At 47.0% G+C, this 6,531-nt stretch overlaps 1 pseudogene; it reads left to right on the top strand.

The window, feature by feature from the left end:
* Window positions 1-5,609: 5,609 nt before the first annotated feature.
* LOC113456170 lies at window positions 5,610-5,706 on the top strand (annotated as a pseudogene).
* The last annotated feature ends 825 nt before the right edge of the window (window positions 5,707-6,531 follow it).

The following is a 6,531-nucleotide window of genomic DNA, read 5'->3' as shown; positions in this document are numbered from 1 at the left end:
GCCGCACCAGCTCACTGTCCGCAGATGTGGTCACTTTAATTCACAGAACACAGTCTCGGTTCAGTTTTGTCCACTTTCAGAAATTCATGGTAGATCTATACCTCTTTTCTCACCTAGCACTCCCGGCCTGGGGGTGGAGAAGCATGAGAAGGAATGGGAACGATGGTGCTGCACAGGATCCTGGGCTGGCCTGTGTTCTTCAGGTCAGTTTATACTGAAATCTGTTTGCTTTGTGAGGCATTTTCTTGATTACCCTCAAGATTCTTCCTGTTGGGAGCTTTCTCCAGATCTCACATCTTAGAGGAAATGTCTGCCTCCTGGTGGTTGCTTGTGACCTCTCCCTGCACTCCCCAGGCTCAAGGCCAGCATCATGTTCCCTGGCTTTCTGTGTCCCCCAAGATGCCCCATTGCTCAGGGCCTGTAGTAGTTCTTGTTGGCTTTGGGGGGGGGGGGGTTCCTGTTTTCCACTGTCCTCAAATGTAGCCACCTTGCCTCTGAGGTCTGAGGTCTGAGTCAGGCAGTGACCTCCATGTCTCAGTTGAAGGAAGAATAGAAAACTGACTGGGGTAGGGGAATGGTGGGCCTTCATGGGACTTGGGAGAAAGGAAGAGGAGATGACACAAGGCACGGCTATTTGGCTCACTGAAACACTTGCCTCAGAAAAGCAAAGAGCGCCAGCCACGGTAACCCTGTTCTTAGGATGCTCTTGAAGGAAGCAGCAGCCAGCTGTTCACCAGCCTGGAGCTACTTTTCAAACTGTCCTTGTCCCACTGGAAGAGGCCAGCCCAGAAGCAAGCAATCTGTGAATCCTGCAAGCCAGCCACTGACTGTGGCTTCAGTTGTCAGCCTCAGAAGCTGGAGAGGACAAACCGCTAAAACTGCTCCTATTGCAACTGGCTATTGTTTTCATCTTCTAAGTCACAGACCTTAAGGCTAAACCTAAGTTCGTCAGGAGCCCTCCTCCATAGGGATGGGGAGCAGATGTTGGGGATGCCACAGCCAATTAATCCTTAAGCTTTCCCATCACAGGGAGGGACGCAGTGGAGGGGAAAAGTGCTAGAAATTGCTTTTAAAAATGAGCAGGCCAGCGAAATGCATCCCTCTGTGCCTCCTCGGGCACTTTCTGTGAGGGTGGCACGCCCCACCGCCGAGCCATTGGTGTGGCTTTTAACCATGGATCCTGGAATGGGGAGTTTAATGGGTTTTGACTCAGGAGAGAAAGGGCTATAGGAGATGGTGAGTGGCCTCTGTGGAGAGCTGTCAGAAGCAAGGATGGAAGGAAAAGAGAACAAGAGGCCCCGGAGTTCACGGAGCATAGAATGTCCAAGTTGGTGTGGGTCAGTGTATGAAAATGACTGCTTCCCAGGCATGTCCAGCCTTTTGACATTGCAGCCCAGCATTGGCATTTTCAAAGTTAAACCTCAAGAACCAAGCACTCTAGTTGCACGCGCGCGCGCGCGCACACACACACACACACACACACACACACTCCCTTATATTTTACATAAATTTATGATTTTGCGTTGGACATATTCATAGCTATCCTTGACTGCATGTGTCCTTCAGGCTGCGTGTTGAACCCACCTCTTTAGTTCTAGTTGCTCTGAACCCCCAAAGACCCTTATATCATCTGATCCACTTTCTGTGAGTGAAACTTGCATTTTCTATACTCTAACCAGCTAAAGAAGGTCGCTCTGGAACCAGGGAGGTGGACCCTAGGTAAAGGTGCTTGCTGCCAAGTCTGGAGACCTGAGCTTGACCTCTGGGAACCATAGGATGAAAGGAGAGAACTGATTTCCAAAAGTCGTCCTGTGGCTTCCTGTAAATGGTGCGCTACGTCCCTGTGTGTACATACTATGAACAAATAAATGATGTCAAAAGAGAAATCTATTAAAAATATTCTAAAATGAAAACTTATAGTAGCAATAATAAGAGCCAGCATAGGGCCTGGTGAGATTGCTCAGTGATTAGAGCACTGGCTGCTCTACCAGAGGACCCATGTTTGATTCCCAGCACCCACGTGGTGGATTGTAACTATCTGTAACCCCAGTTCCAGAGGACCTGACTTTCTCTTGTTGTTTCTACTGACACCATACACACTTGGAACACAGATATACATGCAGGCAAGAGGCCTGTACACACAAAATAAATAATAAAAAAAATCAAATTAAAAAACTCGTAACCAATGCATTTTGGAAAGTTACTCTAAATGCCTTTGTTGCGGGAGGTCCTTCCGCTCCTCCAGCCTATAGCCGCTGAGATACCAGCCCATTGGGGCGTGGTCTCTCTCCCTTTAAAAAGCGGCCACTTCCTTTCTCGCTCTATTTGCTTCCTGCTCCGTTTCTGGCGACTAGACTCCTTCCTGACTGCGCAGAGGGCTGTTGTCTGGGACAGTTATCTGTAAGTTTTTTCCCCTTTAAATAAATACCACCCTATTGATCATAATTCCAAACTGGTGTGGTATTGTTTGTGACTTACACCTTCATGCCTTATGCATTAACTCATAATCTTAATACTTACAACCCTGTAAGCTTGGGTGCAGCCTGGTCTACAAGAGTTAGTTCCAGGGCAGGCCCCAAAGCTGCAGGGAAACCTTGTCTCAAAAAACCAAAAAAAAAAAAAAAAAAGAGAAACCATTTAAGGGAGGACTAGGTTGGCCTGGCCTGAGGTTTGAGGGGATGGAATCCACCATGCTGGGGAAGGCACGGCAGCAGGAGCAAGCTGTCACATTGCAACATTGCAAGTGACATGAGGAAGCACAGAGAGAAAGGAATGCTGGCGTTCAGTTGACAATATTAACCATCACAACCTAGAAAGTGTGAGTGTGTACATGCATGTATGTATGTATCCATGTATATGTGCACGTGTGTGTGCAAACGTGTGCATGCATGCATGCATGTGCGTGCATGTGTACGTGTGTGTGTATTGCCACCTGGACACCCGAGGAAGAAGAAAGATGAACAGTTACTCAGACTTAGTCTAGTGATCTGGGGCTATAGCTCCACTGGTAAAGTGTTTGTGTATTGTATGTGAAGCCCTAGAACTGGTCCCTCAGCACTACATGCGTTAAGTGTGGTGGCACATGCTTGCAGTACCAGCCCTTGAGGAGGCAGGAGAATCAGTAATTCAGGATTGTCCTTGGCTACATGGCAAGTTCAAGGCCATGCTGGCCTACATGAGACCCTGTCTCCAAACAACAGCAACGACAAAAATTAAGCCAGTCTAGCACTGGCTGCAGCATCCCCGAGGCAGCAGCTGCCTGCCACTTTCTGTTTGTTGATTTATTTTGATCTGACATAGCCGGGCAGATGGCTGGGAGAGGGGGGTGATAAGAGGCAATAAGTGGTGACACGTGAAGATTGCACCTGTGGAATTAATCGACCATGCGTGGCGGGTTGCCATGCCGTGGAGGGATGGCTGTGTGGCATACAGAGCAAAGGGACCACAGCCTGCCTCTGCTCCGGCTTTCTCAGTCTCCTAAATGCATCCTTGCGGTCCTAGACCAGCCATAGCCTCAGGCACTCTGGGTACTACGGGTGATGAGAGGGCTTGCCTCTGGCTCTTCTGTCTCCCTCAGAAACCACACACATTTTAGCCCAGAGGCACAGGGATCAGAACTGGCTTTGTAGGCTGCTTTAGATCTTTCTCCTCTCTGTGACCAACTCCCCACAAAAGCAATGCAAGGGACAAGAGGTTTCATTAGCTCACATTCAGAGAGGACTGTTGCACGGAGAGCAGGCCCTTTTGTTCCGTCCCTGCCACCCAGCTAGCTTACACCGAAATAATCACTCAGAAACTGTAGTCATTTAAACACTGCTTGGCCCATTAGCGCTAACTTCTTATTGGCTAATTCTTATATCTTAATTTAACCCATTTCTATTAATCTGTGTATCGCCACATGACTGTGGCTTACTGGCAAGATTCTAACCAGTATCCGTCTTAGGCAGGAGATCCATGACATCTGCCACTCTGCCCTTCTTCCCAGCATTCTGTTCTGTCTACTCCACCTACCTAAGTTCTGCCCTATCAGGCCCAAAGCAGTTTCTTTATTCATTAGCCAATTAAAGCAACACAGAAACAGAAGGAACTCCTACACCAGCGAACAGTTTATCATGGTGGGGAATGCGTGGTGGGATGGGTTAGTCTGTGATACAAAAACTTGTCATGTCGGCCAGGTGGTGATGGTGCACGCCTTTAATCCAAGCACTCGGGAGGCAGAGACAGGCAGATCTCTGTGAGTTCGAGGCCAGCCTGGTCTACAAGAGCTAGTTCCAGGACAGGCACCAAAAACTACAGAGAAACTTGTTGAAAATCAAAAAAAAAAAAAAAAAGAAAAGAAAAGAAAAGAAAGAAAACTTGCCGTGTCTTATTCTCACAGATTAGGAATCAGAGGGAGAACTTAGGACAGAAACAGACTTCCCTATAAAGTCCTTCTTCAGGGAGAGAAGGGCTTAGTGCATAAGTCACATTACTTTGGTCTGTCCTAAGAGCACAGGTCAGACCATGAACCAGAAGTAGACTCTCCTATAACCCTCAAGGACCTGCCCTCGGGGAACCACCTCTGCCAGCCATGCCTCCCACTGCAAGTGTCATAACTTTTCCTTCCTAGACCAAGCCATTCTTTCCACAAAGATAGTTTTTGTAGGGGAGCCTGCTGACTGTGAATTGTTACCCTCTGGGCTTGCTTTGACCAGCTACCTTCCTTATTACATTCAGGAAAGCACTAGCACACACAGTGTACCCATGTGCGCCACGGACGAGAGCACTGAGTGTCCCGAGCAGGAAAGTTCCAGGTGCCACTTTCCTTTGAGCAGCAATAAGCAGCAGTTAGCACGATTGATGAGTCTCGGAGTTCATGGCTGCAGCTGATATGAGAGGCAAAGCAAGTCCTATGATCCTCTGCTCCTCCTGGACTCATAAATAACTTGGGTCAAGGCTTTTGCCCCAGCAAAGTCACCAAAGAAAAGACAGCGAAGTGACAAGAGTTTATGCCACATGACTTCTTCAGGGGCTCCAAATGCTGGAGAACCCATCATAAATTAGATCTTAGGAGCTGATGAGGTGTCGGGAAGGAGTCTCGGACACCGTCCCCCTTCAAACACTTCAAGTCTCACCAGCTCCAAGTTGTCATTCCAGCTGCCACCCCAGCAACTCACGCTATCCCTCTCCCATGTTTCTGGAAAAAAAAAATCCCAGATACTGGATCTGGAAGGAGGTCAGATGCCCTGGCTCTGTGGTTTTCAATCCTTTTGCCAGCAATAGACTTGTGATGAGTTTACTCCTTGGCCCCTGTTTTAAACAATTTGTCTGCCAAATGACCAGTGTTTACTAAGTAACAACAAATTAATTTACCAAAGTCTTCTCTAGCTACTAAATCCAGACTGAAATTCCAATTGGCAGAAGGCCATGTGCTGTGTTAATTAATTCTGTTCCTAAGCTTGGAAACACACTACATTCAGCAGGCTGGATCTGCAAAGACCGAGGCTTCAGGGAGGGTTTCTGCAGGCAACAGGGACAGGGGCGAACATGTTCTAGGCTCTGTGGAGCTCTAAGGTTCCCAAAAGAGGGAACCTCCAGTCCAAATTCACTCACTATTAGAAGATATTCATGTTCTTGCTTCGGCAGCACATACACTAAAATTGGAACAATAACAGAGAAGATTAGCATGGCCGCTGTGCAAGGATGACACACAAATTCATGGTTTTTGGCAGTCTACAGAAAGAGAAAAGATCTTCACCAACCCCACATTTGACAGAGGGCTGATCTCCAAAATATAGAAAGAACTCAAGAAACTAGACACTAAAATACTAAATAATCCAACCAAAAATTGGGGTTCAGGTTTAAACAGAGAATTCTTAACAGAAGAATCTCAAATGGCTGAAAGACATTTAAGGAACTGCTCAACATCCTCAGTCATCAGGGAAATGCAAATCAAAACGACTCCAAGATACCATCTTACACCTGTCAGAATGGCTAAGATCAAAACACTGATGACAGCTTGTGTTGGAGAAGATGTGGAGTAAGGGGAACACGCCTCCATTGCTGGTGGGAGTGTAAACTTGTTCAGCCACTTTGGAAATCTTACCACACTTTCATTGTATTGCATTATAAACTGTGTGCATGCACACACGTGTGCCTGCCACAGTGCCTATGTGGGGGTCAGAGGACAAGTTGCGGGGACCAATTCTCTCTTTCCATAATGTGGACCCTGGGGTTGAAGTCAGGTTGCCAGGCATGGCACAAGAAACTTTACCTGCTCATTTACCTGAGAGGCATCTCATTCTCTCCCGTACTTTAAACTGTGCCATCAGTAAGTATTTGTATCATGATGACCAGGTAACTATTGTCTTCTTGGGATCTACTCTAATGTGACTGCTTGTCCTTTATTGCTCAGAACTTTATCTTTTCTTGTTTATAATTGTCCAGTGGCATCCTCTTTCTAGATCTTTCTAGCTGATCTATTATACCAGTTACCTCCAATATCATCCTTTCTGTTAGGCCCACTTCTCCGTGGAAATGCCTTAAGAAACC

This window comes from Microtus ochrogaster, chromosome 5 (genome assembly GCF_000317375.1).
Source record: "Microtus ochrogaster isolate Prairie Vole_2 chromosome 5, MicOch1.0, whole genome shotgun sequence".
Classification (NCBI taxonomy): domain Eukaryota; kingdom Metazoa; phylum Chordata; class Mammalia; order Rodentia; family Cricetidae; genus Microtus; species Microtus ochrogaster.
Note: the sequence above shows the minus strand (reverse complement) of the source record. Positions and strands in the feature narration are given on the sequence as shown.